The following is a 17304-nucleotide window of genomic DNA, read 5'->3' on the forward strand; positions in this document are numbered from 1 at the left end:
ACGAGAACGCGAGAACGCGAGATTGCGCAATTAGTCAAGTGTCGCGATCTCGCGATCTCGCGTTCTCGTGTTTTTGTGCTAATAGCCTATACAGTTGTATGTAACTATTTTCAAAAACACGAGAACGCGAGAACGCGAGATTGCGAGATTGGTCAATTGTCGCGATCTCGCGTTCTCGTGTTTTTGGTAATTGCCTATACAGTTATATGTAACTATTTTCAAAAACACGAGAACGCGAGAACGCGAGATTGCGACATTGGTCAAGTGTCGCGATCTCGCGTTGTAGTGTTTTTTGGTGCTGATTGCCTATACAGTCATCTTGTGGCTCAGTCGTCTGAGTTGTCGCAATTCGTTGTGTAGAGTTGCGTCCCTTGGATGTGCCAGAAACCTACAATGGAAGGTTTCCTCTCATTTTAAACGGGCACTGATCTACAGAAATGCCCCTAGGCTGGTTGTTGCCTTAGTTATTGCCTTAGTTATTGCCCCACCCCCCACCACCACACACACACACCCTGAAATAGTGCTAAAAGGGGGATAAAAACAAACACACTCACTCACTCTAATACTAGGATAAATAGTCTATTTTTAAGCCCTTTTGAACCTCTTAAAAATTGTTAGTCAATCTGGACTTGGATTCAGTCAATTTCTATATTACTGAAATATTTAGACATTTTATAAATTGCCTGAGTGAATGACTTTTTACTCATTGAGTGTAATATACATGTATACACGCCTACAGGTACCAGAGGAACAAAACTGATTCTATCCAATGCAACAGCAAATGAATGAAAACAAAATGCAAATATCATAATTACGACCCATCGCAGTTTTATGTATACATTTGGGCAGCTTCCTTGCTCGAGGAATGTATCCGTGAATATTCACATACAGGAACAATATCCCATACGTCTGCAGCTGTACAAATAAACTTATTCGACGTCACATGGCTCTGTTACATTCAAATGTTAAAATTTATACATATAGCGTTTCTGGATAATTATTATAACCCGTGTTCGTTTCGCAACTGATCACTAAGTTTCTTTCAGATGTTTTTACAAAGGTGTCAAGTCTCATCGGTCAGCTAAGATAGCACGTGTGACAATTATGTTCATGATGTCCATGGTGCTTTAAAAATATCCATGGACTTGATGAACAATCAATAAACGTATTATCGGCTAATCCTTTGAACCAAGTATGTTGTTTTTACATCGGCACTTCACGCCATGATATGAGTGTATTCCGTCTGCTTTAGTAAACCTACACATGTAAACACTTACAAATCCACTGTGCAAGATAACAGTGATTAATCAATGAACGTATTTTCTGTGGAACTTTTGATGGCGAGGAATGATCCGTGTACAAAAAAGTAAATGAACTGATCACTCCTCTTTCTGGGCTGCCACGTGAATATTACATAACATACATTTCACCTCAATTCAAACCTGGATTCAGATGAAATAATTACCCCAGACACAAGACATGCCAAATGGGAACCTTTGTCAGGTAATCTGAGTAGTGCTACTGAGCAAAGACACAGGTGTAGGGTTATGCCAGAAAACGTGGATTACAACAAGAGGTAGCAATCGTATTATACGCGCAATCCAAAATCCGAAAATGCTTTCACTGCTGGGATACCATTTTTTAAACTATAAAAATAAACTGACGGCCAAAAGAAACGTTACCAACGATATTTCTAGGGTAAAATATGACCAACACAAATTGAAGCAGCAATAACAATTAACACGTCCCATTTTAATTCTGGAAACCCAAAAGTCCAGAAACTCTACGGTCTTTTCCCAGTCTCGGTCAAAGGTATTTACAAAAATAAGCATGCTGTTTTCATGGGAACATACTAAGGAAGGAAAAATGAAAAAAAAAGAGTTCAAAAACTCAATATTTACACCATCTCTCCCATGGGCCAATTATTGTATTGTTTCATTCTGAAACGTAAAATTGCTAATTCGACAACAAAGTCCTTGACCTCAAGGGACATTTCTTGACAAGGGGTCATTCGTCCAGTATTCGATCAACAACATTGGTTACAACTTTAAGGTGACGACGGCCCAGACCGTTCAATACGGGATATGACCTCCATGAGCGGCAATGCATCTTCGAATGCGGCGTCGAACTGAGTAGACAAGTGTCCTCACATCGACCGAAGGTATCCGATTCCATTCCTCACGGAGGGCAACGATCAACGCTTGTCTCGTGAAGGGAGGATGTTGACGTTTCCGAAGACGACGCCCCAGCTGGTCCCAGAGATCTGGTAATCGAGCTGGCCACGGCAGGACAGTCACGTTGTTGGCGTTGAGGAAGTCTCTAGTAATACGGGCTTTATGGGGTGTGGCGTTATCTTGTTGGAACACCGTCCGTTGTTGTCGCTGGATGAAAGGAAGAACCACTGGCCGTGAGATATTGTCAATGTAGCGTTGTGCTGTCAGATTGACTTCGATGATGAGACGTTCCGTCTTCTCGTCCCCGCAAATGCCGCCCCAGGCCATCACATTTCCGCCCCCGTAAGGTTCAACCTCCTGGACACAACCAGGAGCCGTACGTTCACCACGTCGTCGATAAACTCGCGTCCGCCCATCAGGTTTGAAGAGTTGGAACCTGCTCTCGTCACTAAACAGCACTCGCCGCCAAACCCTTTGTTGCCATCGCTGAGTTTGCCTGCACCACGTCAATCTAGCGCGTCGATGTTGACGGGTCAAGGTCATGCCCTTGAAAGGGCGATAAGCCCGGAGACCATAATGTCGTAGTCGTCTGGTCACTGTTTGTCTGCTGACCGGATGTCCTAAGTTGTTGGCAGCTGATGACGTCACAGTAAGAAATATTTTCCTCGGATGAAGTACCCGTAAAAAGCGGTCATGTTGCGGTTACGTGACCTTTGGTCTGCCACTCCGTGGTCTGTCTGCGGTTCTGCCGGTCTGTCGGAGACGTGCGACCAGTCTGGTAATGGTCATCTTGGAGCATGTTAATGGCAACCGCTCTCCGTGTCGCTCCTATCTGCAGCATACATATGGCTCTCTCCCTCTGGACAGCGGTCAGTCTTGGCATGTTCGTTGGTGTTAATCATCGCAACCAGTGATAGGGAACAGATCCGTGCGTAACTTATACCCGGGATTGCACGGTAATTGGGGAAAGAATGTTTTATAAAAATGCTGAAAACACCAATATTTCCCAAAATCCGTAAAGCACGTGTAAAGAACGACAGAGAACATGAAGGTTGTATTCGTGAAATGTGTTCTTTACTGTTTTTGAACAGGTTGGCATCTTTGTTTCAAAGTGGCAAATCAGTTAATGTTGGTAACGTTTCTTTTGGCCCTCAGTTTATAGCCATCTGGGGTATTTCCAAATAACGACATCCGATGAGCTTCCATCGTTCTTTTTGTCCGTTTGTTTAGGCTGACGAAATTAATTAACATGCGCCCTGTGTCTGAGATTCAGAGATTAAAGGTAACCAATCAGTGTTCTTGAACACGGTAGTCTTGTCACGCTCAGTTGCGTCAGCGAGCAAATCGGCAGATAGTGAACCCCCGCTGGCAGAGTTAGACAGCCGAGAAGGAGATTAGTGCCCCTTTAAACCTACAAGCCGGGATATAACTGAAATATAAATACTGGTCAAAGCAGTGTTAAACTCACTCCCTTGTTCAGAGCCATGCCGGTCCCCCAGGCTTGATATTGGGGGTACTTTTCCAGTATAAGCATGCCTGTCATTTGGATGTTAAGGCCGCAATAAATTAATAGTTACAGTTTGATTGATTTTTTAAAAACATGGGAGACAGAAGACGTTTAAATTTAACGTTTTATTTTGTTCTTATTAACCTACTTTAGGCATATGTGTACGATTGCTGCCGACGGATGCGATTCGCATGCATCATGTGTGTTCAGTAGGGCTACGTGTGCGGAGTATTTTATCAGGTAAAGAAAGTAGGAACACTCATACTAACGATACTTCTATTTCAAGGAATTTGAGGGCATTAGAATAATGTAAGGCAGGATGTTTTGTTGTCAGGCGGGATGAAAATCAATTAATTAAAGTAGCGAATATGGTATCGTATAAAAAAACATAAACAAAAAAAAACATCGGACAATATCATTTTATCCGAATGCTACAAATTGGTCTGTGAGAATTTTATTTTAATGAATATTCTAGCCGTGTGTGAAATTGCCTCATTGAGAAACTCACTGGCTTGTGATTATTTCTGTAACTCACAGTGTAGCCGCGAATAGCTGCAATACTGCTGATGCGGCTTTAAGCAATATTACTCACTCACTCACTGACTGTGATAGTTTTGTTTCCAGCTTTCGGACACATTAATGTTTTCACCATTATTGGAGATTCATGCACACAATTTCTTTTGTAAATTATATTGTGCATGTTGGGGGGTTTATTATAAAGTGCATAGGAAACTGTAAAAACGTTGTGTACATAGCATTTCCAAGCTCAAGTCATAAGTTTGCTAAATGCTACTTGGAGAATGAAGAGCATGAAAGAAGCATGACCATAGGACTACTAACGTGCGCATGCGCTTGACCTTATGATATTACGCATGCGCACGGACAGCGTCTAAAACGCGAGAACACGAGAACGCGAGATCGCGAGAAAATGAAATGTCGCATTCTCGCGTTCTCGCGATTTCGTTTTTTTGTGGCCTAATTTGACAAGTCGAGATTGCGAGATTGCGAGATTTTGCATCATGTCCAAATGTCGCATTCTCGCGTTGTCGACTTTTGACAAAAAGTGCTATGTACCAAAAACACGAGAATGCGAGATCGCGAGAACGCGAGATTTTGGCCAAATCTCGCGTTCTCGCGATCTCGCATTCTCGTGTTTTTGGCATATTTAGCTCGTTTCCAAAGGTCGAGATCGCGAGAATGCGAGATCGCGAGAATGTCCCTTACAGTATTCCATAGAAAATGCAACACTTTATGAACAGTATTGAGCCGGAACACTTTCTTGAGAGTGAAAACGGATCATGTGTGGGTGAAAGGGGCTTAAGATCTCTAAACGACCACATGATTAATTCTTAACGCTGAGAGCATGGACCGTTCTGACTTTCTTCAAGATTCAAGTGACTTTATGTGAGAAATGTTTGAAAGAAATGGTTGGTAACATTGCAAAATGCAAAATATAGTACGACCGGTTTGAATAGAGATTCCATTTGTTTATATTTCAAAGGTACTTTTGTTGATGTACAGTGTGCGTCCCCGTTGTATACTGATTACGAGTTTGTAAACAAAAACATGTTCTCTGCACGAGTTACCGCATATCATTCAAATGTGAACAGATCAAGGCGTTTAAAAGTCCAACGTTCTATTTAGTACGAATACATGTTTCATTATACACTGTATGCTATTTAAAGACCTCCCTATTTTCCATATTACTATAGTTAATCTGTCATGCCACGAATAGTATATTTCCGTAAAATTGATTTCTTCTTGAATAACCAAAAGATTGTTATCCCCGAAACAATCGGCGCAAAACGTAAGATCACTGTTATGGAGAGGTGAAAAGAAGTGAATTGATTACCTTGAAGATTAGACTAACGTGTAATCTCTGAAAATCTTTATTTGATATAAACAAATGACTCCATTTAAATTGAAAAGGAGTCCCAGTGAGAAGGAAAATCTAGACTTGCTTCATTTAGAGCTTTGACATAACAGAAAAGGCTGGGCGGGAGGAAACATAATATGGTTCAGGAACTGTGAGACTGGCATACAGTGAAGTGATCCTTCCCAAGATGATGAATCAATCGATAGAAAAACAAGTCTCGGGTCTCGTGTATGTTGTCTAGCAGATAGATGAGTAGTCATATAACACAGTCCCCCCCCCCCCCCCCCCCCCCCCCCCAAACTGTATGCAGGATGTATTGCTTTGTGTTTGAAGTCATCTTTTATTGCTCGTCATGGCAACTGCATTATAACATAATCTTCATTCGTGTCACCTATTTGTGTCCCTACTTATATTGCCCATGCTGTAATATGTGCAGCCCATATCGACCAGATGCGGGTGTGTCAGCCGATCAACGCGGTCGTGGAAGAGCTGTGTCTAGCTGGAGCAGACCGACTGGGCCCCCGGTCAACATTGTCCTCGACGTGCTGTACTGTGTGTGATCTGGCGTCAAATATTGATGGTGTAAACACAATCTTAGAGAGAGCTGAACGACCCATGGAACTGGGTTTAGTCTAGTCATCGAGGAAGGGACGGGGTTAGAAATAGGGCGTCGTCAATATTGCTAAATTTTGTATCTGATAAGAATAGTATTTTCGCTAACTCATCTTGATCAATAATTTCTTAAGAGGAAGTTTTAATACAGTCTCTAAAAGAATAATATGTCTCTGATAAGAGTTCATTCCTTGCCAAGTGTTGTCATCGAACAGTTGTAAAATATGGTACAAGTATTTTGTCTTACCATATGTTCCCGTGTGTGTGTTTTCAGGTGAACAATTGACTTGCTTTTGCATGTGTTTGTGACGGGTGACACCGTTGGGGCAGGATACGTTCCCCTTTTCGCGAACATTCTTTGATAGTAATTCATATTAAGCACTTCATCACGATATAGTCGGAATCTGCCGCGATTTGTTTGGAAGGGGTTCTGTCGCTTTTATACATAATATGTGCTGTAGTTCCAGTGAAAAGTTACGTTTAGCACTCAGTACAGGGACAAGATGTCTAGAAATGACAGGAAGTGTTGGTGTAGATGTCACCATATAGAGGAGTACATCTTTGTGCAGGGTTGCTCAGAGACACGATGATAGAAATGGTCGAAATATTGTTTTATTTTATTTGGAACAATGCCGTTTTCTTACTAATGGATTGGCTCGTCACGCCGAAGACCCGGGTTCGATTCCCGACATGAGTACAATGTGTGAAGCCCATTTCTGGTGTCCCCCGCCGTTATATTGCTGGAATATTGCTAAAAGCGGCGTAAAACTATACTCACTCACTCACTTACTAATGGAACTGTGAAGGTCCGGGGTAGAATAGGTCTTCAGCAACCCATGCTTGCCGTAAAAGATGCCTGTCCTTGACGTAAGAGGCGACAAACGGGATCGGGTGGTCAGCCAGCTGGCAGATTAACATTGCCAACGGAACCACCCGGAATACCACCCAGGTGAAGACGAGCCGAATCGGCCCTGCGCTACACGAGAGATTGACTGCTTGACTGTTGAGGACTAGTGGGGACTGATGCCGATGTATAGTGCTAGCTCACTGAGATACCATGCCGCAGTTTAACATGAAAACTCAACTCAGACACAATATACTGACTCCGAGCCGACCAGTCCTTGTTTTAGCCCCTTAATGCCGAGCGCCAGACAGGGTAACGACAAGTACCATCTTTGAACGTCTTATTGGTATGACGCGGCCGGGGATCGCTCTACCACTAGACCACGGTGGCGGTCGTCTTATCAAGGTAGAGTTCTGAGTGAGTTCGATTTGACGTAACGTCGAGTAAACCAATTGAAGTAACTCATTTCGCAATTTCATTGAACGTTCACAAGACCCATGACAGTAGTGTTGACATGTATATGGATGATAGAGCTGTTTATCATAATTGATTGAACACGTTCAGTATTTAATATTCTCTATAAACAGGGTAAACCACATACAACGGAACGAATAATATCATATATATGAAATGAATCATTATCAAGTTATGACGTCGCTATGTATGGACTTAATATATCAAATAATTACAGCCTTGCTATATTGTAAAGGTATGTAGCCCATCTGTTCCGTATCAATAGGAGCTATTACATATTCAGTAGATAAAAGTGTACGGTAACGTGATGCGCGTGCACTTGCGTCAGGACTTTTATCGATGGGAACCTGGAAAGGTTTTAGAATCGTGAATTTATGAACATTGGAAACGAATATTCTGCGTTTCCCCACGTTCCACAACAGCGCTCCACAACAGCGTTCCACGGTCTCAACTTTGATTCTAGATCTAGTTGTTGTAATAAATGTCATTGGTGTGGCGTAAAATGACACTCACCCACTCACTCACTCACTCACTAAGTGTCATGCATGAATTGAGACATTGTCTAATAAGGATATGATTTTAGTTACTGGATTGGTGTACATCGTGTCACTTGAGTAAATAAACAACGTTAATGGTATCAGAACGACTTTATTATGTAATTAAATCTTAATCAAGGAATGGCCGTTTAGCAGTTAAATTTACATATACGGTGATGAAGTTGAAATGTTGTGGCAAGCGACATGAATCCCAGCCTCATGGGATTTTGACGTTATTATTGACCGATTGTGCTATCTAATATTTTATAATAACCACGATCTAAAAATCTATCATTCTTGTCAACTAGTCATGAACGCCCGTATCGTATTTCATTGGAGCAAACCTAACAGCAAACATCTGCTGCTCTTAACGCTGGGTATGGGGTTTGAGGTTCGTGCTTAAAATTTTGATTTACATTGCGATCATTATGTGTTTCTAATGGCAGTTATTTTATGAAGGGCAGGTGAAGACGGAAATGACTCCGGTCATTGAAGTACACGTGGCTCTTGGTTGGTTGGTCAGTCATCGTCCAGTGTTGGCCGTCTGCAAATAATCGCGTCTGGATCAGACAGTCCAGTGACTGAAATCATGAGCATCGCTTCAACAGGCTACGATGACCTGTATCAAGCGAGAGAGCCTGACCACCCAAAGTCGCCTCTGATTTCAAGGTTGGGTTGCTCAATGATATTTCAATACCTCAACTCGAAAAGGTGCACGGGAATCACGCACGCACGATTACGGTGTTAGAATTGGGCGTCTCAACGTGCGTGATTCCCGTGCATCCTTTCGAGTTGAGTTGATTGGTTCAACTGTGTCATATGGCCCTGTGACGCAGGGGTAGCATTATACAGATGGCTGTTTCAATGAATGCTCGTTCCACCCGTGACGAACAGGTCCGGTTGTTGTTGAAACATAGTGATAGCTAAATAGACAGATTTTTTATTCATGCACCGTTTGTCTTTAAATTTAATATCCAGTTATGTATGACTGTTTAATAATCTAATACCAACTTTGACTGGAGTAGGTCCGATAGTTTTTCAGATATTGTAGCAAACGTCGGTACCTTAAATGACCTTCCAGACTATAGTATTGAATCCGGGATGTTTGCTGAATATTCAGGACAATCAATTTATGTACAATGTAAAAATCATGAAAATTAATTCTTACAAAATAGCACAGAGAGTAATGGGTTTTCATGGATGGATGATTGACACAATCCACTATTGGTGCCCGAGCACATTCTTGGATATTAGATGTTTTATCTGTAGCACGTGCAGCATACGCATTGGATTTAGGAGATGCCTAGATTTGTTACTTTACGTTTTGTTTGTTTGTTTGTTGTTTAACGTCGCACTCAGCAATATTCCAGCTATATGACGGCGGTCTGTAAATAATCGAGTCTGGACCAGACAATCCAGTGATTGACATCATGAACATCGATCCACGCAAATGGAATACGATGACATGCATCAACCAAGTCAGCGAGCCTGACAACACGATCCCGTTATAGTCGCCTCTTACAACAAGCATAGTCGCCTTTTACAGCAAACATGTTTTTCTGAAGACCTATTCTACCCCGGATTTTTACAGGTCTACGTATAACTTATGTGCCGTGCCCTTGACACATCTGACAGCAAGATGTCCAGTTCACACATCTAACACAGGCAGCAAGATGTCCAGTCGACACATCTGACACGGGCAGCAAGATGTCCAGTCGACACATCTTACACAGGCAGCAAGATGTCCAGTCGACACATTTGACACAGACAGCAAGATGTTCAGTCGACACATCTAACACAGGCAGCGAGATGTCCAGTCGACACATTTGACACAGGCAGCGAGATGTCCAGTCGACACATCTAACACAGGCAGCAAGATGTCCAGTCGACACAGGCAGCAAGATGTCCAGTCGACACAGGCAGTAAGATATCCAGTCGACACATCTAATACAAGCAGCGAGATGTCCACTCGACACATTTGACACAGGCAGCAAGATGTCCAGTCGACACAGGCAGCAAGATGTCCAGTCGACACAGGCAGCAAGATGTCCAGTCGACACATCTAACACAGGTCGGCAAGATGTCCAGTCGACACATTTGACACAGGCAGCAAGATGTTCAGTCGACACATCTGACACAGGCAGCGAGATGTCCAGTCGACACATCTTACACGGGCAGCAAGATGTTCAGTCGACACATCTGACACAGGCAGCGAGATGTCCAGTCGACACATCTAACACAAGCAGCAAGATGTCCAGTCGACACATCTGACACACGCAGCAAGATGTCCCGTCGACACATCTAACACAGACAGCAAGATGTCCAGTCGACACATCTAACACAGGCAGCAAGATATCCAGTCGACACATCTAACACAGGCAGCGAGATGTCCAGTCGACACATTTGACACAGGCAGCAAGATGTCCAGTCGACACATCTAACACAGGCAGCAAGATGTCCAGCCGACACAGGCAGCAAGATATCCAGTCGACACATCTAACACAAGCAGCGAGATGTCAAGTCGACACATTTGACACAGGCAGCAAGATGTCCAGTCGACACAGGCAGCAAGATGTCCAGTCGACATAGGCAGCAAGATGTCCAGTCGACACATCTAACACAGGTCGGCAATATGTCCAGTTGACACATTTGACTGGGCAGGAAGATGTTCAGTCGACACATCTGACACAGGCAGCGAGATGTCCAGTCAACACATCTTACACGGGCAGCAAGATGTCCAGTTCACACATCTAACACAGGCAGCAAGATGTCCAGTCGACACATCTGACACAGACAACAAGATGTCCAATCGACACATCTGACACAGGCAGCAAGATGCCCAGTCGACACATTTGACACAAGCAGCAAGATATCCAGTCGAAACATCTGACACAGGCAGCGAGATGTCCAGTCGACATATCTAACACAAGCAGCAAGATGTCCAGTCGACACATTTGACACATGCAGCAAGATATCCAGTCGAAACATCTGACACAGGCAGCGAGATGTCCAGTCGACACATCTGACACAGACAACAAGATGTCCAGTCAACACATCTAACACAGGCAGCGAGATGTCCAGTCGACACATCTAACACAGGCAGCGAGATGTCCAGTCGACACATCTAACACAGGCAGCGAGATGTCCACTCGACACATTTGACACAAGCAGCGAGATGTTCAGTTGACACATCTGACACAGGCAGCGAGATGTCCAGTCAACACATCTAACACAGACAGCAAGATGTCCAGTCGACACATCTAACACAGACAGCGAGATGTCCAGTTGACACATCTAACACAGGCAGCAAGATGTCCAGTCGACACATCTGACAAAGGCAGCGAAATGTCCAGTCGACACATCTAACACAGGCAGCGAGATGCCCAGTCGACACATCTGACACAGGCAGCAAGATGTCCAGTCGACACATCTAACACAGACAGCAAGATGTCCAGTCGACACAGGCAGCAAGATGTCCAGTCGACACATCTAACACAAACAGCAAGATGTCCAGTCGACACAGGCAGCAAGATGTCCAGTCGACACATCTGACACAGGCAGCGAGATGTCCAGTCAACAAATTTGACACAGGCAGCGAGATGTCCCGTCGACAGATCTAACACAGGCAGCAAGACGTCCAGTCGACACATCTAACACAGGCAGCAAGATGTCCAGTCGACACATCTAACACAGACAGCGAGATGTCCAGTCGACACATCTGACACAAGCTGCGAGATGTTCAGTCGACACATCTAAGACAGGCAGCGAGATGTCCAGTCGACACAGGCTAACACAGGATGTCCATCAAAATGAAAACCCTGTTTTCTTTGATTTTTAAATGTGGATTCCCATGGCGATCCATGTCAGACATCAAAGGACCACGCGTATCGTGATCTAGTGAACCCTTGTTCTTACTTTAAGTCACTGGTTTGTCTAGCGATATAACTAGCATATTGCCGCCTGTGGCGTTAAACAACACTCACCCACCCAATGCGCAGTTACACGAGTTACTTATAATCTGATACTACAATTTAAATAAATGAATTTAAATTAAAGAACTAGAGATTAATGTTAAAAGTATTGTCTGTAATGATACGTATATCGTCTTTGTGATTTGCACTTGCAAGAATAGTGTCAGTTATTTGTTGACAAGCACCTCTGTCAATCTATACTGGGCGGAAGCACCCCCAGACACCCACGCTACCCCCTCAATCTCATTAAAATCAGATCTAAGTTCTCGCTACCGCTAAACAAAGATCTGAGGACATCCCATTGCGGGTCACGTCAGAACGACCTTTCGCAAACTTTGACCGACCACTGAAACGACTAACAAGAAGTCGACATCAGCCAGTTAGAAAGCAGCTTTCTCGAGCTTCACGGCACTCGTTTAAACCTGGCGACCTCTATTTCAGACTACGCTTGAAAAAAATGTTGATACAGTTCTCTATTATAATTTTGAATACTGAACAAACGAACATTCCGGAATGTCTAATACATAGTTGCGATTGTATGACAGTATGACAACGCCTCCTCCGTTCAAATGTTTATTCCTCCGAAGCGAGAGATAGACGATAATTTTGACGGAATCAGTCGCCGTTACTGTCGTTTGGAACACCCCGTGTTAACGTTTTCGAGGTTGCATGATCAGAAAACACATTCCGACTGTCTCTTTCATGATCTGGTAAGCGACTGGTCGGATGAAAGGTCGTTCTGTCGTGACCCGTTATTGGATGTCCTCGGATCTTTGTTTAGCGATAGCATGAACTAAGATCTGAGTTTAATGAGATTGGCAACCCCATCAGATACAAGGGGCAGCATGTGTGTCCTTGAATCACTAAAAGGTGGGTCTTTTCTCAATTGTCAAACACTCGTTTGCGTGCGTGCGTGCGTGCGTGCGTGTGTTTTTTTTCTAATACGCACACATACATATATGTGTGTCGTGTGTTTGTGTGACTGTGAAATTCTATTCTGGAAATACAAAACATCATTTGCCTTTATTTCTTCAAATAAAAATAACCATTTCCATCTACATTTACAGGCTTATCACTGATGCAATCTTTAATTATCTCGCATTCGTATCGCTCCATCAGCCTGCCGCATGCTGCAACGATGCGGGACAAACATATCAATCAGAAATTGACAGAATGAACAACAGTGTTAACCAATCAGCGTCTAGACCACGGTCAATTGGCTCCCAGGGACAATCGGCTCATACCAGTCCACTGTGTGATCTCATCCAGCATTAGGCGGTAGCCATGTTGGACCTGTATTTACTTGTTTCGCATGACAATGTCACATTACACAACAAAATCTACCGGTATTCAGTTGTGACCTTATGTATGCTCGACCATATATATTGCCTCAAATTGTTAACTAAATTTATAATAACTACAGCAAAATCGTCTGGCACATAAGAACTATAGACGGAATAAGCCGAATCAACCCGAATGTACGTTTGACGTAGTTAACATGATTTTCAATCATGGAAATTTACCGTCTGTGTGTAGGCATGCAGTAGTTATGATTGGTCAATCCAAAGACGTACATATCCATCTTTCCGTGTTGAGCAGTAATTATACAATAAAAACAATTACTCGACAGTGTTGCTTGGATACCAAGGGAAATATATTGAAACATCTCCCTTGAATGCATTCGGCGTCACATGTCACCCTGTTACAAGCCCCGTCGTTCCGGTAATGCTTCTTCAACTCCGTGTGTGGCCGGGAAACTATCTCGAGGTTAGACTATGGATGCCAGGATATTGGAAATGAAGTGAGTGAGAGAGTGAGTCAGTGAGTTTGGTTTAACGCCGCTTTTAACAGTATTGGAAATGAAGCTAAATATCATCTTCAGAAATTTGACATGATCAAGTCCTCGGACTTCGTTCGACAAAGCAAATATGACACAGAAGCTTATGTAATAGCTCTACAATGTTTTCTATTCTTATTCTAAATTAACGTTGAAGTGTGAAGAATAATTGTATTGTGTAATCTTGAGTAAATTCCGGTGATGTATGTTAAGGTTTAGAGGCAGTGAACCCTGGCTGGAAATAGAAACTGGTAGAAAACTTAACATCACTCGTCAAAAAACCGATTTTGCAAACAATGTCAATATGACCTAAGAGATGTGAGGTGAAATGGTGTTTAACGTCGCGTCCAAGATTATTGCACTTATATAGCGACGTGCATGTACGTGTGTGTGTTTGTGTGGCTGCTTTTACTAGTCCGGCTGATGCCGATTTATAGTGCTAGCTCACTGAGATACCATGCCGCAGTTTAACATGAATACCCCACTCAGACAGAGTATACTGACTCCGAGCCGACCAGTCCTTGTTTTAGCCCCTTAATGCCGAGCGCCAGACAGGGTAATCCGATATTCTGTTATTGTAAACTTCCTGTATGAGATAAATACCACACTGTAAAAAATGTGTTCAGAATGTAAACACAGACAAGGCATGTTTAGATATGTTTTGATTATAGAAATGGTGTGTTTAGGCGGTGTTTAGACTGTGAGACGATATCTCATTTCATGTGTTTAGAACCTAAAAGTGTTTAGATAAAAAACACCAAATGTTTATTCTGCTTCGGATTTAAACACATTCCTAAACATGTCTTTTCCGGGTTTACATTCTAAACACATTTTTTACAGTGTAGTGTCAGTCCATCCCAGATGTATGGCATGCTCTCTAAACAGTGGGTATTAAAACAAGTTACAATGTAAATATTTAATATATACTGAAGTATCAAGGGATAGGCCAGTAGTATTCTCGTGCTCGTGAGTTTCACCAAAGTGGTAAACGTCTGATGATACAAGTCTAAGAGCTGCATATTTCAGGCTTTCCTCTGACATGAAGCTTATATTACTGAACGACTAGAGCGGCCTTAAACCACACTTACACGCACGTACGCGCCACAGCAAAGCTATACTCTTCAAAAAAAGAAACGCAAAACGGATATTTTCCGCCATAAAAGCAAAATTATGGGATCATGCGGTACAAAATGAAGATATTTAATGTGTTATTGTGTCAGTTTACAAATTTCCCGGATGATAATTATCACAACAAGGGCATGCAAACCATTAGTCGGGAAACATACGATTCGGAAAAAAACGCTCCCAATGTATTAACAAAAGGGCAATGGAGCTACACGTACTACACGTGCAGCAGCACTATGAACGGTAATAAAGTGCAGGGTGTTTGATTGCCTGGCATCTTCGTCAATCGAACAGTGACAGTTCAACAACATGCCAAGATTAACAGAAGTGCAAAGAAAAACGTCATAGGCCGCTTGTAGGCAAGGGAATCCCGATCAGCTGTAGCCAGGGTTTTCAATGTCGGTTCCAGCACCATCACAAGGCTATGTGATCGGTTTCAACAGCATGGACCAACACGTGATCGGCAAAGGTCGGGCGGACCACGGGTAACCACCCCCGCCCAAGATCGCTACATCCGACTGCGCCACCTACGTGAAAGGACGACCTCAACCGCACCCCAAATACCAGGACTGCGCAGAATTTTCGACCAGACCGTACGAAACCGTGTACGAGCAACAAGTCTACGAGCAAGATGTCCTGTTCGACGCGTCATATTGAGCCGACAACAGCGTCAACAACGACTGCATACAGCACGGATCAAAAGAGCCTGTCTACACAACAACGTTGATGTTCTCCCCTGGCCCTCCAGATCCCCGGATTTGAACCCGATAGAGCACCTGTGGGATGAATCGGATAGACGGCTATGCCACAACCCCAGACGTTGCAGCAGTTGGCTTTTGCGTTCCCAGGATGTGATTCGCATACTCGTCTGTTCCAAGGGCAGGAGATGTCAGACCGCTATCGATACCAACGGGGACATACGCGTTATTAATGGTAGCTGACCTTCACCTTGGAATTTTCCTATGTACCGATCCCTGAGATCACTACAATCACTACGTTTCCTCTCCACAACGTTTTGGCTCAATACCTTGCACAGTTCCTCGTATAAATGTATTTTCCTTCCTCACGTAAATCTGGCTTAGCGTTTCCTATTTTTGAAGAGTATACAATTTTGGTCACATTGTCAGCGACCGAGATTAAGAAGTCTGACAAACACTGTAAATATGTGCCATGTAATTGTTCTGGGGCAGTTCACTTAAACCTATCTCAATGCTTGTGACTGTTTTTGTCAAAACATTTTTGGAATTGAATCTGACGACAAACCCGTGGCGCCGAGCCTAAAGTCCAAGGCCTAGAAGGGCACTCACAGTACCACCTATGGTTTCTGTCCTCCAGAATCAATATCGGTGACTTCACTGTATACGGGCAAGGCAAAACTAGATTAGCTTGAATCAATACAAGATCCAATATCAGCCTTTCAAGACCGGTGTTATTGAGAAAAGCGATGAAGTGCCTTCGCATTGTGACCAATTAAACTAACGCGCAGTACCAATCTCCATCATCATCACATCACTGCCGCAAGAGCTGCTATGCAATACCTGTAAGTGTTTCACAAACAGGTTTGCCATCACACAGAAAATGAATGCATTCGACAAATACTTGAATATTGCATGTTGTAACGAGCGAGGTATGCACAGCGCAGGGACTATATTTCCATCCATAATTTATTCAGTATTCGACTGAATACTATCTAACACCGTCTAATGATATTTATAAGCCCACTCTAACACTGTCTAACAACAAGATGTCTATAGCAAGCTTATCGATTGTCCTGATTGTTGTGAGTCAGAAGCAACAGCTGACGCCGCGATGACGCATGGTGCTGCATCACTCGGCTACACACGTTTGTTCCTAGTCGTATGTTTCCGTGATCAGCAATTTTGTTACGGAAAGAGACGAGTTGCTCATGTATGGTTTCCATTCTTTCATCACTCGGCCGTAACTTCGGCTTGTTCCAGAATGACTGGGCTGGTTACGAACGGAATGCATTCGTGACCAACTCGTGTTATTCCGGGACAAGCCGAATAGCGACTCGTACCCTTCTCATGGCCATTTTTGCGACCGAGTTCCGTCTTAGCGCAAACGGGCAGACCTAAAAAAATTGTCAACTCGTTGCGAAATGGTTCACACATTTTCCCCATATTATATATATTTCAGATGCAATTTAAAGCACATCGGGACGTGCGGAATTATACAGTATGATTGAACACATTTAACTGTGTCTTTTGTAAATCTTTAGATGCAAGACATATGTAAAATCCAAAATGATTTCTGAGGGATTCTTTGACGAAGAACTTGAAATCATACGCGCATTCTGATTGGTTTGTCGTATTTTCGCACATAACATT

The sequence above is a fragment of the Haliotis cracherodii genome, unplaced genomic scaffold (genome assembly GCF_022045235.1).
Source record: "Haliotis cracherodii isolate W230 unplaced genomic scaffold, xgHalCrac1.p SCAF_1, whole genome shotgun sequence".
Lineage (NCBI taxonomy): Eukaryota > Metazoa > Mollusca > Gastropoda > Lepetellida > Haliotidae > Haliotis > Haliotis cracherodii.